Below are 24,288 nucleotides of genomic sequence, written 5' to 3'. Positions count from 1 at the left end.
CCCATTTTATGACACCTAAAACAAGGGACATTGTTTTTCTTTCTACCTTCGGGGGCCTTTCCTTTGTCGTCCCTATGAGCCTGTGAAGTGATAGGATTGGGTCTTGAGGATGATAGTGGTATTTTGATGATTAATACAATGATTAATAATGAGATAAAATTTGTGATAGGAAAGGGATAGTGAATTCTAAATTCCAATTCGGCCAAAGTTTCAAGTGAAACGTTACTCTTAAGTGGACAATAGTAATTTTCATTGTTTAGAGTATGTAGCACCACCATGACATATATTCAAATTGTTTAAAGTTTATTTCATTGATTATATGGATAAATCTAACCTTAAGTTGCAGCAAAGTATGGATTGAGTCGACCCCAAGCTTGATTGAGTCGACCCCGGCACATTAAGAAAAACATCTGGCACACTTCTGCAAAAATGGCACGGAATGAACAGTACTTTGGGTCGACCCAAGTGAAAGTTGAGTCGACCCCATCTTCAAGCTTCAAGAAAACAAGTCTCTGGAATCCCTGAGAGGGTCGACCCAAATGGAACTTGAGTCGACCCAACCTTGAGTCGACCCCAACAGAACATGAGTCGACCCAAAAGCTATGTCATTCAAAAATCAGTTCTCTGAAATCTCTAAGAGGGTCGACCCAAGTGAAATTTGAGTCGACCCAACCCAACCTTGAGTCGACCCCAAAAAGTGTTGAGTCGACCCAAGTGAAGGAAGGCTGAAACACAAGTTCTGTGGTTCCTGAGAGGGTCGACCCCAATGTTGCATGAGTCGACCCAAGTGAAAGTTGGGTCGACCCCCAGTAAAAGTTGAGTCGACCCAGACGGGCAGAAGCTAACGGCTAGTTCTGCAGAAGTACTTTTTGACCTCCAAACAGTAAGTAACGGTTAGTTTGAATCTGACCAATAGGATGTCCAATGGTGAGGAAACTATTTAAAGGGACACTATTCATCAGAGAAGAATATCCTTTTGCAAAAAGATCAAAGCTTACACAAGAAAGACAAGTGCCCTAATCTTCTTCATCCAAGTGCTTCATTCAAGAGTTGAAAGAAAGTGGTTGGCAGATTCCAAGAGATATCAAGAGCTCCATCCATCCTTAAAGAGTGAAGCATTCTTGACAAAGAAGAGAGAAGTCTCATCAAACGATAACTATTCTCTAAACTTTCTTTGTAGCTTATAATATTATATTTGCTCATCTAGGAGCTTCAACTTTCTTCTTTCTTTTGTTAATCATCTTGTAAAGGTTTGTTGGTGAGCCCGCAAAACCAACGGTGTAGGTTTATTGGTGACCCGTAAAATCAATTGTGAAGGTTCGTTGGTGAGCCCGTAAAATCAACAAGATTATTGGTAATCCCGGAAAACCAAAGTGTAAAGGTTTTTGGATTGCGAGCCCGAAAAACAATCCAACTATAATCCGAGGATTATAGTGAATTTCCAAGGGGTCGCTTGGGGAGTGGACGTAGGTGCTTAGAAGAGCACCGAACCACTATACTTCTTGTGTGTTGTATTGTGCATTGTTCTAATTTCACTCACTCATCAATTAACTAAAGTAAGATAGTAAAAATTAGAAAAACCATTCACCCCCTCCCCCCTCTTGGCTTGTCACTTGGGCAACAAGTGGTATCAGAGCGAGGTGCTCATATAGTATTTGTTGATCTCACAATCAAGAGACAAAGATCATGACAACCCAAATGGGATGTTCTATGAGTGAGGGGCAATCCACAATAGACCTCTTTTATTTAATGGCACTAATTACACATACTGGAAAGCTAGGATGAGGATATTCTTCAAGCTCTAGACTATGAATTGTGGTATATTATAACTAGAGGCCTCACACACCCACAATTAGTGTAAGGGCCTATCATACCCAACCAGAAATGGATTGGATGAAAGTGATAGAAGACTAGCACAACTAATGCTAAAGCGATTAATGTACTTTACTGTTCACTAGATGTAAGTGAATTCAATAGAATATCTACATGCATCTCCGCAAAAGAAATTTGGAATAAACTTGAGGTCACACATGAAGGAACTAATCAAGTTAAGGAGTCAAAAATAACATATTAGTACATAAGTATGAGTTGTTTAAAATGGAATCCACTGAGTCCATAACTGAAATGTTTACTCGTTTCACAGAAATCATAAATGGGCTAAAGAGTTTAGGAAAGTCTTACACTAACTCTGAATTGGTGCGAAAAATTCTCAGTCTCTAATAAGAGTTTGGAAGGCCGAGGTAACGCAATTCAGGAAGCAAAGGACCTCAATACACTGCAATTGGAGGAACTTCTAGGATCACTCATGACCCATGAGTTGATCATGAGGCAAATCAGAAGATGAAGTCAAGAAAAGAAAGACCATTGCATTAAAGACTACCACTCCAAAACAGAAAACTGAATCGGAAGAATCTGATGATGATGAGGAATTTGATGAAGAAGGAATGGCTATGCTTGGAAGAAAATTCAGAAAATTTATGAGAGGAAAGAAGAAACTTCATAAAAAGAGCCCTTCTTCAAAGGTAGTTCAAGCAAAGAAAAGGGTAAGGACAAGGAAAAAGAAAAGGAAACGCCAATTTGCTATGAGTGTAACAAGCTCGGGCATTTCAAGATAGATTGTCCGGAATTGAAGTGGATGGCACGAAAACTTAAAAAGAAGAACTTCATGGCTCAATGGAGTGAAAGTGAGGGCGTCAAGTTCGGAAGAGGAAGATTAACAAGAGACGGCTCAAATCTGCCATATGGCTAATGACGATGAGGTAGATTCTGAACTTGAATGTGATTTTACTGTTGATGAATTACATGATGCATTTTTAGAACTCATGGAAGAATGATAAGTGCTGAATAATTTATAATTTAGTTATCTTTTCATAGCACTTATCAATGTTCTTAAACTAATAAATACATACTTTACCATAAAATTGAATAAACATTAAAATAAATTTAAAATATGGTAAGAGGTAAATAATTCTTTTCTCAAAACAGACTTTGAACTTGTCTCTCTTCTGGTTGTAATCTTTCATGAAAACATATAAGGAGGAGATTGTGTTGACCCGGTTTAGTAACCTGATGGAGTTGTAATCAAGCTAAGGCTATGATTAAATAGGTTTTGGTCCTGATTCGATCGAAAGTTATAATTAATTATGTATGGGGCAAAAGTTTGATTTACCCTTTTTATTAGGTCACGGTCCGGTTTTTAGTCTTGTCTGGTCGAGTTCGATCTGAAGCAGCTCAGCAAGAATTAAATTTAAATAACATTGGGCTCGAGAACAATTTCAAGCAAATCAACGATCATGACCCACCTCAAATCCAAAGCCAATTTCCAACCAATTCCTTACCTGCCTTCATATAAAATTTATAATTTTAAAACAAAAATAATAATAATAATAATAATTGAATATCCATGATTCACTGTTCATATGAACAGTGTCCCGTGAAAACACTGTTCATATGAACAGTGTTACAAAAAAAAAAAAAAAAACTAATCCCACTATTCATCTTCTTCCTCCCTCCTTGCATCAGGGCCGTCCACCTTCCTCCCGTCGATCCCGCGTCGATCCGCCGCCCGTGCCAACCCCAGCCCATTCCAAGCTCCATCGCGATGAGGCCATCAACAGCCCGCACGCGGTGAACGCCGGTAATCCAGCCATCCCTCCGCCTCTTCATCCGCCTGCATCCCCCTCCGCACAGCCGCCATCCCGGGCTCACAGATCACTCCCTTCCGTTCCAGCCACAAGCCCCACGCGGTGCAGCCAGCGACCGGATCTCCCGCCTCCTCTTCCGCCCGTGACGCCTCCGACCCAGCAATCGCCCTCCACCCGAGCATCTGCAACATCTTTCCGTCCGGATTCATCCCTAGCACCAAGCCGTGATCGGCTCCCAACCGCCGGAAACCCAGCTCGGCATTCATCTACAGCTCAGTCCCCGGCTTCTCCGAGATCCAGATACTCCGCATCAGCACCTCCCATCGATCCCGCGGCCATCTTCTTCCCTCCACCTCCCGTCGATCCATCAGCCGGCTTCATTTTCGGCCATTACAATCAAACGCTCCACGGATCCCTCCCAAGATCCAGCCACGCCATTGACGCCATTCATCCACTATAAAAGAAGGAGGGCGTTCGTGGCAGAGGGAGAGCTCGGTTGAGAAGAAAGAAACAGGGGAGAGGTTCTGTTTCGGTGAAGAAGAAGAAGAAGAAAGCCGAGAGAAGAAATAAAAAAAGAGAGAGAGGGGAGGAAGAGAAGAGTTTGTGATAGTTTGGGAATAATGGGCGGTGATCAATTTCATTTGAAGATGGGAGGTCGTCCGGAAGCCATGCTCGGCTAAACGTCTAGTCTAGGGCTGGATGAAGCCCTAGCAAGTATCAGGGCAATTGTAGTTCTACTTTTTATTATTTGGAGCTTGTTTAATTCTTATTTTCAATGAAATATTTCTTTATGATATTTAAATTTCGAGCATGCTAGTTACTAATCATGTTTGCTAAAGTAGTCTAAGATGATCCATGCCTAGGAAGATGAAGTGTGCTGCATCCTAGATTAGCATACTTAGGTAGACACTTCATGCTACACGAAGATGGATCTTCCTAACACTCTTTATGCTTTTATTTTAAAGGCTTGTAGCCAAAATTGCATGCCTCTCCAAAAGACAAAAATTAAGAACACAATCCTTGATGCAATGCTATGTGGTGGATTCCAAACCCTAGATCTATTTACTCTGATAAATTCCAATCCGTACTCATAGTTTAATTTAGTTAAATCAAGTTAGCAAATCCTTCTTTTTGATTTATTTTTAAAAGAAAAATAACTTATTCTTCAATCTCTGTGGACCGACACCCGTAATCACTATCCTACAGGATACGTGCTATTGCGTGGTTTATTTTTGAAATTGAAATAACCGATCAATTTTTGGCGCCGTTGCCGGGGATTGCTAGCATAGTTATTTTTCTTACTAAAAATTTTTTTTTTTTAAAATTAAAAAAAAATTTCTTAAAAAAATTATTTTCTATTATTGTTACTTTTCTTATCTTTTTTTCTCTTCTACTAATTTTTTTTTAATTTTTCTTTTGGTTTTATTTGATCAGGAATCGAAGAGGAGATCTGGGCTATCAAAAAGGAATGCTTTGGAGGTTTGCTAAAAAAAAATTTTTAAATTGCTGGGGAAATTTCCTTTGGTAACCTCTAAACCTTTCTTATTTAAATTAATTATTAGCTTGAAATTTTGTGGTGATTGTTTGATTTTAATTTTAGCAAAAGTGTGAATGTATGCTTGATACACATACACAAATTAATCCGCACATAGTAAGGGCAATCACCCCAACAAGATAAGAGCCGGATTTCATCACCGGATTCTTGCCCAACTTAGGTGAACTCAATCTCACATATTGTCACTTTAATTAAAATCAATTAGGCGTTGGCTCCTAGGGACATTCGAGCTCAATAGGACGAAGATCACCGAAAGTTGCACCAATTTTGCTCTGTGGCTTAGTTGATGTCTAGGCAAGCTTTGTCCCTATAAGGGAGACAGTTCATCTGTTCGAGGCAAGTGGATTTTAAGTGGGACCTTTGCGAATGCATCGTGACCCCTCCACTTACCTGGGAGCTTACCTGGTCAACTCGGTTCATTAGACCGGATTGGAGGCTTAGGTGCCCTCTTCAAACCAGTTAGGAGCTGTCTAGTGATTTTAGGACAAAGACTAGGATTGATATGCTTTTCTCTTTTATTGCATGCTTGATTGATTGAGGACTAGTTGTGGAGTGATTGATCATAACCCTATTTGATTTTGATGAGATCAAAGCATTTGAGTATATCTTTTGTTTACTAATGAATTCAATTGAGTGTTTCAGTGAAAATCTTGTCTAAGTGTCTCAAGACTTGTTCATAATATTTTGGATAAGTTAAAAAGTCAGTTTGAACCAAAGTCTGAGACTCGAGTCGACTCCAGAGTATTACGAGTCGACTCCTGTGGAACGCGTCGAGTCGACTCGACCATTAGAGTCGACTCCAGAGGCAGAAAAGTCAGAAGCTCGACTCCTGAGCGAGTCGACTCCTGTGGAACGCGAGTCGACTCCGATGGTTGGCAGGTCGACTCCAAAGATGAGAGTCGACTCTCAGCAGTACAAGGCAAAAGTCAGAGAGCGTTTTTCGGACTCTGAGATTCGAGTCGACTCCCGCATTGCACGAGTCGACTCCGAGACACCGCGACCCCAAAGAAGACAGAAGACCAATTTGCTGTCTCTGAGATTCGAGTCGACTCCCAGACAGCTCGAGTCGACTCCAAGGCAGCGCTTCACTAAAAACACAGAAGACTAAGTTTCGGAAACTGAGAGCCGAGTCGACTCCGGAACAGTTCGAGTCGACTCCAAGACTGGACGAGCCAAAAGACAGTAGATCGAGAGTTCGGGCTCTGAGCGCCGAGTCGACTCCCAGGATTGTCGAGTCGACTCGAGTGGACCAAGTTCAAAAATAGATCCACGGACTCCATGGGATGAGCCGACTCCGAAAATGCCAAGTCAGCTCCAGAAGTTGGCGAGTCGACTCCGGGTCAAGTCGAGTCGACTCCCAGTCGAAGAGGCGACTTTAATTCAAATCCGGAACAGTTGCCGAGTCGACTCCAGAAAAGCATGAGTCGACTCCCGCTACAGCCGAGTCGACTCCTGATCGCGCGAGTCGACTCCAACCCACCAACGGACATATTGTCAGGCTGTGCAGAGTGTGCAGAACGGGCAGAAAAAGGTCTCTAACGGCTAGTTTCCGTGGGGGATGGCTTAAATAGCCACAGAAGACTGTAGCAAAGAAGAGAACAACTATTCCACTCAAAGTTATCAAGCTTTCAATCTCTGCAACCTGGTTTTCAACGGAAAAAGAGGGAAGAGCAACATTAACTGCATCCACCTACTTCTTCCCAACATTGAAAGAGATCTCCTCCTGCATTCAAGTCGACCAGACATTCAAGAGGAGACCCGAAGTTCAAGAAGCCCTACTCTACTCCAACTCAAACGTGTTGAGGGCTTCTAACTTCTCTTTTGTTTATATTGTTATTTATCTGCTTTTGAGAAGCTCTGTTTTTCTGTTACTCCTTTTTACTTCCATCTTGTCTTTGCTTGGTTCAATCGGGGGATTGAATCAAGGGTATTGAGGTTGGTTGGTGAGCCGAGTGTAAAACCAACGTGTAAGGTTCGATTGTGATCCCGGGAAAACAATCGGGTTGGTTCTAGTCGGTGAGCCTGGGAAAACCGACCGAGTTCGTTGTGAGCTCGTAAAACAACAAGTTTGGTTGTGAGCTTGGAAAACAACCGGCTGTAATCCAAAGGGTTATAGTGAATTCCCAAGTGAGACTTGGGGAGTGGACGTAGGAGCAAGGGTTAGCTCCGAACCACTATAAAACATTGTGTTTGTGATTGTTTGTCTCTCTCTATCTCTCGCATTTCATTCACCGCACATAGAAACTAATTAATCATCTCGCAAAAGCATTAATTAGTTATCCTCAAAAGTTTTAATATCCAAATTATTTTAAAACCCAATTCACCCCCCCTCTTGGGTTGTCTATCTGGGCAACAAGTGGTATCAGAGCCTAAACTCTTCTACCCTAAGAGTCAAAGATCAAAATGACAACCCCATTTGGATCTTCCCACATTGAGGGTCAGTCCACCCAAAGACCCCCATTCTTAATGGATCTGACTACTCATATTGGAAGGCTAGGATGAGAATATTCATCCAAGCCCAAGACTATGAGATGTGGACCATTGTAGCAAATGGGCCATACATCCCATCCATTTATGTAGAGGGGGTCACTGTACCCAAACTCGAAAAGGATTGGGATGAACACGACATGAGAAAGGCACAACTCAATTCTAAAGCAATGAATGTGCACCACTAGATAGGAATGAATTCAATAGAATCTCTACTTGCAATTCTGCAAAAGAGATTTGGGATAGACTTGAAGTGACCCATGAGGGCACGAATCAAGTCAAAGAATCCAAAATAAATATATTGGTTCATAAGTATGAACTATTTAAAATGGATTCTAATGAAACAGTCACTTGCATGTTCACTAGATTCACTGACATTGTCAATGGCCTAAAAAGCCTTGGCAAAAACTATACTAACAGTGAGCTTGTCAGGAAGATTCTTCGATGTCTACCAAAGTCATGGGAAGCCAAGGTGACGGCAATCCAAGAAGCTAAGGACTTGAACAAGCTTCCACTTGAAGAGCTCCTTGGATCCCTAATGACTCACGAGCTAACCATGAAGCAACACAGCGAAGAAGAGTTCTCACATAAGAAAAAGGTAATAGCTCTTAAATCCACATCATCTAACAAAGATTTGTCTTGCAGTAGCAGCAGTGAAGAAGAAGATCATGAGGGAGATGATGATGAGGCTCTTCTTGTGCGCAAGTTCAGAAAATTCATCAACCACAAGAAGTCCTATCATCAAAGGAGAGGCCCCTCAATTTCTATCGCAAGGATAAAGGTAAGGAAAGGAAAATGAGGGGATTGGATGCTATGAGTGCAAGAAGCCGGGACACATCAGAGCTGAGTGTCCCTTACTTAAGAAGGGCAGCAAGTACAAGAAGAAGAAAGCCCTTGTCACCACCTTATCGGACTCCAACGCATCATCTTCATCATCGGATGAGGAACAAGAAGAAAAGGCCAATTTCTGCTTCATGGCCAACGAAATGAGGTAACATCCGAAACGCATCTAGATTTTACTTTTGATGAACTTTATGATGCATTTAATGAACTAATGATTGAATATAAGGCTATAAACATTAAGAATAAAGAGCTAAAACTAGCTAATCAAACTTCATACATAAATATGAAAACTAGTTAAGGATAAGGACTGTATCACCAAAGAAAATCTAGAACTTAAGACAAGCAACCAACTCTTAATTAAAAAACTAACACCTTAAGTAAAGATAATGAAAAACTAACTAAGAAAATTTCAGAACTTAAAAACAATAAACAAATCTTAAACGAAAATCTCATAAAAGACTTGAATACTCTAAAACGGAAAAACAAACTCTAACTAAAGAACTTGGAAAATACAAACCTTTGGTTGAGAAATTTACTTATAGTTCTGAAAAATTAAATATGATACTTAATAGTCCAACGTGCAGTATTCAATAGAGCAGGTTTAGGATATAAACCTAAAAATAAGCAAAAACTTCTTAGTAACTTCTTTGTTAAAGCAGGAGAAAGTAAAACTAAGAAAATAACCTGTTTTTGTTGTGGAAAATTAGGACATAAGGCAAATGTGTGTAATTATAGAAAAGGAAAAACAAAAGAAAAAATTAAAAGGGTATGGGTTCCAAAAGGAACCAACATGACTAACCATGAAGGACCCAAGAAAACTTGGGTACCTAAGATTACATGATTTGCTTATGTAGGAGTGTCTTGCAGCCAAGGTCAACAAAAATTGCTGGTATTGGATAGTGGCTGCTCAAGACACATGACGGGTGACAAGGATCAATTCTTCACCCTTGAAGCTAAGAAGGGAGGTGCTGTGACTTTTGGAGACAATAACCAAGGTCACATCATTGGTATAGGTAAAGTTCAAATTACCCCTTCTACTTTTATTGATAATGTTCGATATGTTGATGGTCTTAAGCATAATTTATTAAGCATTAGTCAATTATGTGATAGAGGCTATAATGTTATGTTTAAACCATCACTATGCATCATAACAAACCCAAATGATAATAGTTTAGTTTTTAAAGGAATAAGACGTGGAATGTGTATGTTGTAGATCTTGAGGATCTTGCCAAACACAACCCATGCTTAGTTGTTAATGAAACTAAGGACAATGATGCTAGTTGGTTATGGCACCGTAAGTTAGGTCATGCAAGCATGGACACAATATCTAAACTAGTTAAAAGAGATTCTGTGATAGGTTTGCCAAAACTAAGATTTGAAAAGAATAAAATATGTGAAGCTTGTCAATATGGCAAACAATCTAGGAACTCCTTTAAATCCATAAAATGTGTCTCTACCTCTAGACCTCTAGAATTATTACACATGGACCTATTCGGACCAACTAGAACAACAAGCCTAGGTGGAAATAAATATGGTCTAGTCATTATAGATGATTATTCTAGATACACTTGGGTTATGTTCTTAGCACATAAAGATCAAGCTTTTTCAGTATTTAAAAGGTTTCATAAGGAAGTAACCAATGCTAGAGATACTACAGTAATAGCTATTAGAAGTGACCATGGTACCGGAATTTGAAAATCATTTATTTGATGAGTTTTGTAGTAAAAAGGGAATAACTCACAATTTTTCTGCACCTAGGACACTACAACAAAATGGAGTTGTGGAGAGGAAAAATAGAACTCTAGAGGAAATGGCTAGAACTATGTTATGTGAAAGTAACCTCCCTAAGTACTTTTGGGGAGAAGCTATTAATACTTCTTGTCATATATTAAATAGAGTTTTATTGAGACCCATTATAAAGAAAACACCTTATGAACTTTGGAAAAACAGAAAACCAAAGGTAAACTACTTTCATGTTTTGGATGTAGGTGTTTTGTTCATAATAATGGGAAAGATAATCTAGGAAAATTTGACTCAAAATCTGATGAGGCTATATTCTTGGGGTACTCTACAACTAGCAAAGCCTATAGAGTCTTTAATAAAAGAACCCTAGTTATAGAAGAATCTATACATGTTGTATTTGATGATTCTAGTGACATCTCTTCTAGCAAGAGAGTTAATTTTGATGATGATGCTGAAATTCTTGAAGAAAAGATAGATGAGATGACATTACAAGATGATAATCAAAAATTAATTGAAGGTGCATCATCAAGCCAAGAGGCTATTGTGGATCATGGACTAACTAAAGCTTGGAGGTATGCTCACAGGCATCCTAAGGAATTAATTCTAGATGATCCATCTCAACCTATTAGGACTAGGGCATCCCTTAGGAACTTAAATAATCATCTAGCCTTTGTTTCTCATTTTGCGCCCAAACACATAGAAGAAGCTGAAAAAGATGTAAATTGGATAAATGCAATGCAAGAAGAATTAAACCAATTTACTAGCAACAAAGTATGGAATCTAGTTGAAAGACCTACTGAATATTCAATTATAGGTACCAAATGGATTTATAAAAATAAACTTGATGAAAATGGTACTGTAATAAGGAATAAGGCTAGATTAGTAGCCAAGGGTTATAATCAAGAAGAAGGTATAGATTTTGATGAAACCTTTGCTCCGGTAGCTAGACTTGAAGCAATTAGACTTTTACTAGCTTTTGCATGCTCTAAGGACTTTAAGTTATTTCAAATGGATGTAAAAAGTGCATTTTTAAATGGGTATATTAATGAGGAGGTATATGTAGAACAACCTCCTGGTTTTGAAAATCATCAATATCCTAATCATGTTTATAAATTGAACAAAGCACTTTATGGTTAAAACAAGCACCTAGAGCATGGTATGAGAGGCTTAGCAAATTCCTATTAGAACATGAGTTCTCTAGGGGTAATGTAGATACTACATTGTTTCTAAAGAAGAAAAACAAAGATATGTTGTTAGTACAGATTTATGTTGATGATATTATTTTCGGTGCTACTAACAATCGTCTCTGCGAAGAATTTGCTAACTTGATGCAGAGTGAATTTGAGATGAGCATGATGGGAGAGCTGAATTACTTCCTTGGACTTCAAATCAAACAATCTGAAGGAGGCATATTCATCAATCAAGCCAAATACATCAAGGAGATGCTCAAGAAGTTTGATATGGAGGGAAACAAATCAATCAGCACCCCCATGAGCTCATCATGCAAATTAGACCAAGATGAATCAGGTAAATCTGTAGATCAGAAACTATATAGAGGTATGATAGGATCTTTATTGTATTCTTACTGCAAGTAGACCTGATATCATGTTTAGTGTTTGCATGTGTGCTAGATATCAGGGCTAATCCTAAGGAATCACATCTAATTGCAGTAAAGAGAATCTTTAAATACCTAATAGGAACAAAGAATATAGGATTATAGTATTCTAAAGAATCTTAGCCGTGAACTTAATAGGTTATACAGATTCAGACTTTGCTGGATGTAAACTTGATAGAAAAAGCACCAGCGGGTCATGTCAATTCCTAGGAGAAAACTTAATATCATGGTTTAGCAAGAAACAAAACTCGGTTGCATTATCTACTGCTGAAGCTGGAATATGTTGCAGCCGGGAGTTGTTGTGCTCAAATCTTATGGATCAAACAACAATTAGAAGATTTATGGCATTAAACAAGATAAAATACCCATTAATTGTGATAATACAAGTGCCATTAATCTAACTAAAAAATCCAATTCAGCATTTCAAGAACTAAACATATTGAGATAAGACATCACTTCATAAGAGATCATGTACTGAATGGTGATGTGACACTCCAATTTGTTTGTACTGATAGATCAATTAGCTGACATTTTTACAAAACCCCTAAGTGGAAGAGAGATTTAGTGTGCTTAGGAGGGGATTAGGAGTGATTGATCCATTCTAGTGGTAGTTATCCACTAGATTCATTGATTTTGGATGACTTAGATTGTGGTTAAAATAGAGTTTCTTTTCAATGATCATTCAAATCAGATCATAATTTAGTGATTTTCCCTCATTCGGCACGAACATAGCATGATTTTTAGGTGCGTGCCAAAGTTCGAGACGACTCGAGTAAGTTTCAGAGTCGGCTCGTAAGGGGGAGTCGACTCGCGCTTAGTCGGGAGTCGACTCAGAGAGTCGATGGCAGCAGAGGTGGGAGTCGACTCGCACACAGTCAGGAGTCGACTCGCGCATAAGGAGAGTCGGGGTCAATAGGCGCATAAGGAGAGTCGACTCACGCATACTTTGGAGTCGACCTCGAGGTCGAGTCGACTTGCGACTCAGAGAAGTCGACTCGCAGTCGGAATCCGACTTTTTAAACCCTAGCTCCATCGTTTTCAAAACATTCTATTCTCCGCCGCCACTGTTCACAAGCCCTAGAGCCGACTCCTAGGTCGTCCCCGGTCGTTCCCCAAGCTTTTTCCGTCGACTTTTCACCATCCATTAGGGTTTTTCCTCCCATTTCTAGGTCACTATGCCTCGTAAAGCCGTCGTCCGGAAGAGGCCCCAACCCGAGGCCGGTCCCGAGAGGCGCTCCAAGGCTCGGCACGATCCCGCGGAGGTCACAACCTCCGGCTCGTTCCCCGCCGAGGGCGGTTCCCGCGAGGCCGTGCGCCGGGAAGGCGGTCTCCACCGGGAGATACGTCGATTTCGACTATCTCTCCCGGGAGGGCTTCACCATAGGTGAGAGATTGCGTGTCTAGGGCTTAGAGTATTTCCTTACATTAGATCTCCCCACTTACCCTGGATTAGTTAGGAGAGTTTACGAGGTTACCGTCCATCGGGGGAATGGGGGTATCGAGGGCACGGTAGCCGGTGTCTCTCTGTTCGTTACGGAGGATCTTATGCCCACATCCTCCACCTTCCACAAGTAGGGTGGCTCCCACACACCCCGAGGACAGGACTGAGGCCTTACGGCCATACTAGGATATCCTCCTCAGTCCCCTTTAGACGAGGTATCCGCTAGCTCACTCCTGTTGAGGTGCGGATCCTCCTGAGTATTTTGTCTAGGTCCATTTTCCCGAAGACTGGCCGCTTCGATTTTGTTTCTGAGAGGGACCTCGCCCTTATGTTTTATATTCTTCAGGACACCCCAATCAACTTCCCCAAACTCATTTATAGGTATCTATGTGAGCCACTAGATAGACCTAGGCTCACCCTTCCCCTACGGTATGTTGTTCACTCTTTTGTTTAGGGAGTACGAGATTCCTATTCCTGAGGGGGAACCCTCTCGCGCATTGCGATGGACAGATCGCATGCGTCCGGAGACCCTACACAGGGATGGGGTTTCGGAAGGTAGAGGGAACATGGGTTAGGAAGTCATCCACCTCCACACATACCTCCAGACACTCTCCTAGCCCTGAGCCAGATTCTGACTATCCTGACTTTTCCTCCACTTCTGCTCCTACCACCTCAGCCGGACCTTCCTCCTCAGCTCCACCACCTATGGAGGTCTGGATCGCTCCTGAGCAGCTCCTGGAGTTGCGGCAGGAGATTGTTAGAGACCTGCCGAGATGAGCTACTTCGGGAGCTCCGAGGTTCAGTGCCAGCTCCCACTCCTGCACCCACATCTTCTATGTTGGTCCCTTCCTTGACAGCCGTGACTGACATGACGGACGGCCCATGTACGGAAAGAGATCTACAACGTGAGGAGTTTGATTCAGGCTCAGTTCTCCAGTATGAGTGAGGTCACGGGCATCACTCGGAAGATGCGCGATGACATCCGGAAGGACCATGAGCACCACTACCCAGGGGGCGAGCGCTTGTCGAATGTGCTCATCGACAAGCTGGACGCACTGCAGAAGTCGGTCCTCGAGCTCGATACGACACAGAGCAGGGCCATTCAGGCCGTTATCCGACAGCTCGAGAACGTCACCAATGCGGTCCAAGCACTGGTTGAGCGCATGCCTCGGGGAGCCACATCCTCGAGAGGAGGAGATACATCCTCGAGAGGAGGAGATACATCCTCGAGAGGGGGAGCCACATCCTCGAGAGGAGGAGCTACATCCTCGAGGAGACCGTAGCTGCTTTTGTGTTTTATTTTGACATGTACTGTTTTGCTTTACTTATTGTATTCTCAAATGTATTCACATACACATCAATACAATGAGTAGACATCTTATCTTCATTTCTGTGCAATTTGATCTATGATTGATTGTGTGTTCTGCTTACCTCCTTTTTTTTTGATACGATGACAAAAAGGGGGAGAAATATTGAATAGATATGTAAATGGAATCAACATAAAAGAAATCAAAATGAGAATCAAAAATTAAAACATAATTTGTTCTTAGTGGATTTGCTACCTCGAGGCTCATTATCTCTCTTTTGGAGCTCCTAATGGAGTAATCTCCAGAATCTATTCAAGGAATATTCGGAGATTAGCTGAATCCAACTCAAGAACAAATTGACAGATTTTCCCTCTAAATACCAAAATTTAAAATTCAAAAACTTCAATATACTAAAAGGAAATTCAGAGAATCAAAATTGAGGGGAGAATCTGAATTTTTTAAGAAAGCCAAATCATTAAATATATATAAGCCAAACAATTGATTGCATGATATGAAGGCTTATATAATTCCAAATGAAAGGGGGGAGCTTTAACTCCAAAATTTATTGTTTCACACCTTTCAAGCTTGGATATATTAAATTACCAGACATATGAATTCATTTATGGATTTTATTTCCTTGTTTATTGAGCAATTCACTTTACATATACTCAAAGTTTTGTCATCATAAAAAAGGGGGAGATTGTGGAGTGATTGATCATAACCCTATTTGATTTTGATGAGATCCAAAGCATTTGAGTATATCTTTTGTTTACTAATGAATTCAATTGAGTGTTTCAGTGAAAATCTTGTCTAAGTGTCTCAAGACTTGGTTCATAATATTTTGGATAAGTTAAGAAGTCAGTTTGAACCAAAGTCTGAGACTCGAGTCGACTCCAGAGTATTACGAGTCGACTCCAAGCGTATCAGGATCACTAGCACGGGCTCGAGTCAACTCCTGACCATTACGAGTCGACTCCAACTGAGAAACAGACAGACAAACAGAAAGCATCAACTTAAAATCTGTCAGCGAGTCGACTCCTGAAGTGCGCGAGTCGACTCCGATGTTTACCGAGTCGACTCCGGAGAAGTATGAGTCGACTCCAAGGAGTTACAGGCAGAAAAGTCAGAGAGCGGTTTTCGACCCTGAGATTCGAGTCGACTCTTGTGGAACGCGAGTCGACTCCGATGGTTGGCAGGTCGACTCCAAAGATAGTGAGAGTCGACTCTCAGCAGTACACAAGGCAAAAGTCAGAGAGCGTTTTTCGGACTCTGAGATTCGAGTCGACTCCCGCATTGCACGAGTCGACTCCGAGACACCGCGACCCCAAAGAAGACAGAAGACCAATTTGCTGTCTCTGAGATTCGAGTCGACTCCCAGACAGCTCGAGTCGACTCCAAGGCAGCGCTTCACTAAAAACACAGAAGACTAAGTTTCGGAAACTGAGAGCCGAGTCGACTCCGGAACAGTTCGAGTCGACTCCAAGACTGAACGAGCCAAAAGACAGTAGATCGAGAGTTCGGGCTCTGAGCGCCGAGTCGACTCCCAGGATTGTCGAGTCGACTCGAGTGGACCAAGTTCAAAAATAGATCCACAGACTCCATGGGATGAGCCGACTCCGAAAATGCCAAGTCAGCTCCAGAAGTTGGCGAGTCGACTCCGGGTCAAGTCGAGTCGACTCCCAGTCGAAGAGGCGACTTTAATTCAAATCCGGAACAGTTGCTGAGTCGACTCCAGAAAAGCATGAGTCGACTCCCGCTACAGCCGAGTCGACTCCCGCTACAGCCAAGTCGACTCCAACCCACCAACGGACATATTGTCAGGCTGTGCAGAGTGTGCAGAACGGGCAGAAAAAGGTCTCTAACGGCTAGTTTCCATTGGGGATGGCTTAAATAGCCACAGAAGACTGTAGCAAAGAAGAGAACAACTATTTCACTCAAAGTAATCAAGCTTTCAATCTCTGCAACCTGGTTTTCAACGGAAAAGAGGGAAGAGGCAACATTAACTGCATCCACCTACTTCTTCCCAACATTGAAAGAGATCTCCTCCTGCATTCAAGTCGACCAGACATTCAAGAGGAGACCCGAAGTTCAAGAAGCCCTACTCTACTCCAACTCAAACGTGTTTGAGGGCTTCTAACTTCTCTTTTGTTTATATTGTTATTTATCTGCTTTTGAGAAGCTCTGTTTTTCTGTTAACTCCTTTTTACTTCCATCTTGTCTTTGCTTGGTTCAATCGGGGGATTGAATCAAGGGTATTGAGGTTGGTTGGTGAGCCGAGTGAAAACCAACGTGTAAGGGTTCGATTGTGATCCCGGAAAAACAATCGGGTTGGTTCTAGTCGGTGAGCCTGGAAAAACCGACCGAGTTCGTTGTGAGCTCGTAAAACAACAAGTTTGGTTGTGAGCTTGGAAAACAACCGGCTGTAATCCAAGGGGTTATAGTGAATTCCCAAGTGAGACTTGGGGAGTGGACGTAGGAGCAAGGGTTAGCTCCGAACCACTATAAAACATTGTGTTTGTGATTGTTTGTCTCTCTCTATCTCTCGCATTTCATTCACCGCACATAGAAACTAATTAATCATCTCGCAAAAGCATTAATTAGTTATCCTCAAAAGTTTTAATAGCCAAATTATTTTAAAACCCAATTCACCCCCCCTCTTGGGTTGTCTATCTGGGCAACACTAGTGTATGCAAGGTAGTCGTTCTAGAGTACGAAACCTATTACCTTTTGACCCTGAAATAGAACGAACCCTTAGGAACATTCGATCTTAGATCAAAACATTAGGATCATCCCCACCTTTTAAGATGGCTGAAGAACAACCCAAACTCCTGAGTGAGTACTTTACTCCCACTATTTACACTTCCCCATCTTGCATTCGATTACCTGAGGTAGCAGCTGTACAATATGATATAAAGTCTAGTGTGATCCAAATGCTCCCATCTTTTTATGGGCTCACCAACGAAGACCCATACAACATTTAGATGAATTTCTTGAGATTTGCACCACTGTCAAGATTCAGAACTTCACTGATGATGTCCTGAAACTTAGGTTATTCCCCTTCTCCCTTAAAGATAGAGCCAAACAATGGCTGAATTCTTTAGAAGCTAACTCGATTCGTTCTTGGGATCAAATGCAACAAGAATTCCTTAAAAAATACTTTCCTATAGGAAGAACGAACCAGTTTAGACGTGCCATTACAAGCTTCTCCCAAACTGAGGGAGAAGAATTTCATGAAACTTGGAAGAGATTTCGGGACCTAATCCGTAAATGCCCTCATCATCAAATACCTAAGTGGCAGCTAGTGCAATGTTTCTATGACGGATTGACTGAACAAAACCGTCAGATGATCGATGCTGTATGCGGGGGGACTTTCATGCTTCGAAATGAGCATGAAGCATGGCAACTATTTGAAAATCTTAATGAAAACTCCCTCCACCATGCTTCATATTCTCGTCAAGCACCCCCGAATTTTCAAAAAAAAAGGGCCATTTGTGAAATAAGTCATTCTATGGACCTGTCTAACAAGGTAGATGCATTGTCCCATAAGATTGATCAACTGATGATAGGTGGGCATTACATGAACTCTTCCCAAGCACAAGTGTGTACTATTTGTTCTAGCCCATCCCACCTTATTCATGAGTGCCCCTCAGCGCCCCAATTCCCCGAACTCGTGCAAGAACACATCAATGCTGCTCAATCACAGCCCAGACCGGGTAATGACCCATTTTCCAATACATATAACCCGGGATGGCGAAATCATCCAAACTTTTCTTGGAAGCAGCAAGCTTCGAATACTACCCAACCCTATTCCCAAAATTTTTCAAACCCTCAGAATTTTCAAACCCCACAAAATATTCATCCTTACCGTCCCTCGACTCAATTTCAACACACTCCTCCTCCACCCCAAAGAAACACAGCCTTTGAGGAGAAAGTGTTGAACGCCCTTCAAGGTTTGGAAACCATTACACAATTGGTGCATTCTCACACGCAATCAATCGCCAAGCTAGAATCCCAGATGGGGCAACTAGCTAATGCACTGAACAAGTGAGAGGAATGAAAGCTTCCAAGCCAACCATTAAGTAATCCTAGGGGACAATATATGGCTCAAGAAAATCAACTAAATACAATTCATCCATGAACAAGCCAATGCTTTGACTACCCTAAGGAGTGGACGTGTAGTAGACAATAAGATTGGGGAGGACAACAATAAGGAAGGTGAAGAAGAGGATAAAAATGTGTCAAATAAAAATCTAAAACCTTCGTCTTCTTCTTCAGCTAGTCCACCTTCTGCCAAAACTCATATCCCAAAGGCCCATTTTCTGAAGCACTTAATGCACCCTCTCCCTTTGGCAAGAAGGGAACTTCATTAGAAGAGATGATGGAGGTCTTCAAACAAGTTAAAATCAACCTCCCACTCCTTGATGCCATCAAACAAGTTCCCTCCTATGCCAAATTGAGGATGATAGTGTTATTTTAATGATTAACAAGCAATTATCTAGAGTATGTTATAAGTTAAATTGATACTTCATTTATAAGACTATTACTCTCAGGATATTTGTATAAATTGATATAGATACATTTCATTATTTATTTGAATGAATCTAACCTTGAGATGCAGCAAAGTGTGGATTGAGTCGACCCAAAGGATGATTGGGTCGACCCCGGTACATCAAGAAATCATTTGGCACACTTATGCAAAATGGCACAGATGAACAGTGAGTTGGGTCGACCCAAGGAAAGCATGAGTCGACCCAAACATCAAGATCCTCAAAACAAGACAGAACAATGGTTCTCTGGATTCACTGAGAGGGTCGACCCAAGAAGTAGTTGAGTCGACCCAAGCTTGAGTCGACCCAAACCCTGAGAGGGTCGACCCAAAGGCAAGACAGAAAAGAAGACAGAAAATGGTTCTCTGGAATTACTGAGAGGGTCGACCCAAGAAGAAGTTGAGTCGACCCAAGTGAACCTTGAGTCGACCCAAAGAATGGTTGGGTCGACCTAAGGGAAGGAAGGCTGAATTTCAAGTTTCTGCATTTTTTGAGAGGGTCGACCCAAGGAATGTTTGAGTCGACCCAAGTGAAAGTTGGGGTCGACCCAAGGACAGGTTGAGCCGACCCAAACACGGGCTGAAGCATAACGGCTAGTTCTGCAGATGTACTTTTTGTCCTTCCCAAAGTCAGTAACGGCTAGTTTTTGAATTCTAACCATTGGGGCTTGTCCAATGGATGTAGGAGACTATTTAAAGTGGCACTATTCATCAAATAGAACAACTTTTGAAAGGGATATCAAAGAGTACACAAGAAAACAAAAGTGCCCTAATCTTCTTCATCCAAGTGCTTCATTCAAGAATCAAAAAAAGGGGTTGAGCAGATTCAAAGAGTCATCAAGAGCTCCATCCTCCCTTGTAGAGTGAAGCATCCTTGACAAAGAAGAGAGAAGCCACTTCAAAGCGATAAATATTTTCTATACTCTTCTTTGTAGTTTATATTGTTTCATTTGCTCATTTAGGAGTTTAAATCTTCTTTCTTTATTTGTTAAACAACTTGTAAAGGTTGGTTAGTGAGCCCGAAAAACCAACGGAGTAGGTTGATTGGTGAACCCGAAAAACCAATTGTAAAGGTTCGTTGGTGAGCCCGTAAAACCAACAAAGGTTTTTGGTGAACCCGAAAAACCAAAGTGTAAAGGTTCGTTGGTGAGCCCGTAAAACCAACAAAGGTTTTTGGATTGTGAGCCCGGAAAACAATCCAACTGTAATCCCGCGAGATTATAGTGAATTTCCAAGGGGTCGCTTGGGGAGTGGACGTAGGTGCTAAGAAGAGCACCGAACCACTATACTTTGTGTTGTTTGTGTTGTGATTTGCTTTAGCTTACTAACCATCCATTTGACTTGAGTAAGATAGTTTTAAATTTAAAAGAAACCAATTCACCCCCCCCCCCTCTTGGCTTGTCACCTTGGGCAACAAGTGGTATCAGAGCAAGGTGCTCTAATAGTACTCATTGATCTCACAATCAAGAGTTAAAGATCATGACAACCTAAGTGGGATGTTCTATGAGTGAGGGGCAATCCACAAATAGACCACCTCTATTTAATGGCATAAACTACACATACTGGAAAGCTAGGATGAGGATATTCATTCAAGCTTCCGACTATGAACTATGGTACATCATCACTAGAGGACCTCACACACCCACACTTAATATAGAGGGCACTATCATACCCAAACCAGAAATGGATTGGAATGAAAGTGATAGAAGATTAGCACAGTTAAATGCAAAAGCTATAAATGCACTTTACTGTTCATTAGATGTAAGTGAATTTAATAGAATATCTACTTGCACTACTGCCAAAGAAATTTGGGACAAACTTGAGGTCACCCATGAAGGGACCAATCAAGTTAAAGAGTCAAAGATAAACATATTAGTACACAAGTATGAATTGTTTAAAATAGAATCTACTGAGTCCATAACTGATATGTTTACTCGTTTTACTGACATTATAAATGGGCTTAAGAGTTTAGGAAAGTCTTACTCTAACTCTGATTTGGTGCGAAAAATTCTCAGGTCTCTACCAAGAATTTGGGAGGCCAAGGTAACCCGCAATTCAAGAAGCTAAGGACCTCAACACACTGCAATTAGAGGAGCTTCTAGGATCACTCATGACCCATGAGTTGACAATGAGGCAAAATTCAGAAGATGAGGTCAAGAGAAGAAAGCCCATTGCCCTAAAGACTACCATCCCTAAACAACAAACTGAATCGGAAGATTCAGATGATGATGAAGAAATTGATGAAGAAGGGATGGCTATGCTTGGAAGAAAATTTAGAAAATTTATGAGAGGTAAGAATAGATTCTATAGAAAGAAACCCTTCATCAAAGGTAACTCAAGCAAAGAAAAGGGTAAGGACAAAGAAAAGGAAAAAGAAACTCCCATTTGCTATGAGTGTAACAAACCCGAGCATTATAAGATAGATTGCCCAGATTTGAAATGGATGGCAAGAAAACTGAAAAAGAAGAACTTCATGGCTGATTGGAGTGAAAGTGAGGAATCAAGTTCGGAAGAGGAAGATCATCAAGAGACGGCCCAAATGTGTCATATGGCCAATGACGATGAGGTAGATTCCGAACTTGACTGTGATTTTACTGTTGATGAATTACATGATGCATTCTTAGAACTCATGGAAGAACATAAGAAACTAATTAATAAAATAAAGTTCTAAAAGAAGAAAATCAATCTCTTGTTAAAGATAAGTTAAAACTGTCTCATAACTGTAAAAACATTAAGTAGGAAACTTGCAAATGAAACCAAGAATCTAATTGCTGAAAATATCAAGCTAAAAGAAGATGCTGAAAAATATAAATCCTTGGTAGATAAATTTACACTTAGTTCTACCAAATTAAATATGATTCTTGATAGTCAAAAAAGCTGTATATGATAAGGCTGGCTTAGGATATAGAACAAATATGAAACAAAATTCTTAAAGAACATTTTTTGTAAAAGCTAAAAGTGAAAATATCACTTGTTATTACTGCAATAAGTTAGGACATAGAGCATATGAATGTAACTATAGAAAGTCCAGTCAAAACAAAGTAAGTAATAATCAAAAGATTAAATTCAAGAAAGTTTGGGTTCCAAAAGGAACATGGAGTACTAACCCTAAAGGACCCAACTTAGTTTGGGTACCTAAAGTTTCTTCTTGATCTTGATTGCAGGTGTGTCTTACAGCTGATAAAGTGGAAAAAACGATGGTATCTAGATAGTGGCTGTTCAAGACACATGACCGGTGACGTAGATCAATTTGTCACCTTGGAATCAAAGAAGGATGGAGTAGTAACTTATGGAGACAATGGTAAAGGGCATATCAATGGAAAGGGTAAAATTTTCATTACGCCATCTATTTTCATAGAAAATGTCTTATTAGTTAAGGGTTTGAAACATAACCTTCTTAGCATAAGTCAATTTTGTGATAAAGGGTTTAAAGTCACGTTTGAAGCATCTGTATGCATAATCACAAATCCTAAAGATAATAGCATTATACTTGTAGGACAAAGGCAAAGAAATATTTACTTAGTAGACCTTCATGAGTTAGGCAAAAAAAATGGATTATGCTTAATTACTAATGAAGAAAAGAAAAATGAAACTAGTTGGCTTTGGCATCGAAGACTAGGACATGCTAGTATGGAATTAATATCAAAACTAGTCAAGAAGGAATTAATAAAAGATGTGCCAAAATTGATCTTTGAAAAGGACAAAATATGTGGACCATGTTCATTGGAAAAACAAACTAAATCATCTTTCAAATCAAAGAATATAGTATCAACAACTAGACCATTTGAACTCATACACATGGATTTATTTGGACCTACTAGAACTACAAGTCTAGGAGGGAAGAAGTATGGACTAGTTATTGTTGATGATTTTTCAAGATATACATGGGTTTCATTTTTGGCACATAAGAATGAAGCATTTTCAGAATTCTTGAAACTATATAATAATATCATAAATGAAAAGAAACTCACCTTAGTAGCAATTCGAAGTGATCATGGTACCGAATTTGAAAATCAACACTTTGAAGAATTTTGTACTAAAAATGGTATATCACATCAATTTTCAGCACCTAGAACGCCTCAACAAAATGGGGTTGTTGAAAGAAAAAATAGGACATTGGCAGAAATGGCACGCACAATGTTGTGTGAGTCAAATCTTCCAAAGTACTTTTGGGCTGAAGCTATAAGCACTGCTTGCCATATTCTAAATCGAGTTTTAATACGACCTATAACCAAGAAAACTCCTTATGAACTCTGGAAGAATAAGAAACCAACTGCTAAATATCTTAAAGTTTTTGGATGTAGATGTTTCATCTTAAACAATGGCAAGGAGGATCTAAGTAAATTTGATGCCAAGTCAGATGAAGGTATCTTCTTAGGATACTCCACATCTAGCAGGGCATACAGAGTATTCAATAAAAGAACTTTAGTAGTGGAAGAGTCAGTCAATATTATATTTAATGAGTCTGACAGTGAGTCTGCTAGGAAAGAAAATATTGTTGATGATGATACAGGAATTATCGACTTTGAAAAGTTGAATATTGATGACGTGCCAAATCAAGATAAGGGAGATGATTGCGTGCCACCTCAATCCCAAAACTTGCCAAAGGAATGGAGGTATGCATATGGACACCCTAAAGACTTAATCATTGGTGATCCATCTCAAGGGGTAAGAACTCGATCATCTCTTAGAAATTTAAATGATTATCTTGCTTTTGTCTCACAATTAGAACCTAAGACTTATGAAGAAGCTGAAAAAGATACTAATTGGATAAATGCCATGCAAGAAGAATTGAATCAATTTAAAAGAAGTAATGTATGGACATTAATTGAAAGACCAAAGCATAACTCAGTAATTGGAACAAAATGGATATTTAGAAATAAATTAGATGAAAATGGATTAGTCATAAGAAATAAGGCTAGACTTGTAGCTAAGGGATACAATCAAGAAGAAGGAATAGATTTTGATGAAACATTTGCTCCTGTAGCTAGATTAGAGGCTATTAGATTACTTCTAGCATTTGCATGTTTCATGGATTTTAAATTATATCAAATGGATGTGAAGAGTGCTTTCTTAAATGGTTTTATTGAGGAGGAAGTATATGTAG

At 40.4% G+C, this 24,288-nt stretch overlaps 1 non-coding gene across 1 annotated transcript; it reads right to left on the bottom strand.

Moving 5' to 3' along the window:
- Window positions 1-17,814: 17,814 nt before the first annotated feature.
- On the bottom strand, window positions 17,815-17,920 carry LOC120113207. The gene has a single exon (XR_005515009.1). It is a non-coding gene; the product is annotated as a small nucleolar RNA R71 (small nucleolar RNA).
- Between the last annotated feature and the right edge of the window lie 6,368 nt (window positions 17,921-24,288).

The sequence above is a fragment of the Phoenix dactylifera genome, chromosome 14, assembly GCF_009389715.1.
Source record: "Phoenix dactylifera cultivar Barhee BC4 chromosome 14, palm_55x_up_171113_PBpolish2nd_filt_p, whole genome shotgun sequence".
Classification (NCBI taxonomy): domain Eukaryota; kingdom Viridiplantae; phylum Streptophyta; class Magnoliopsida; order Arecales; family Arecaceae; genus Phoenix; species Phoenix dactylifera.
This window is presented reverse-complemented; position numbering and strand designations above follow the sequence as displayed.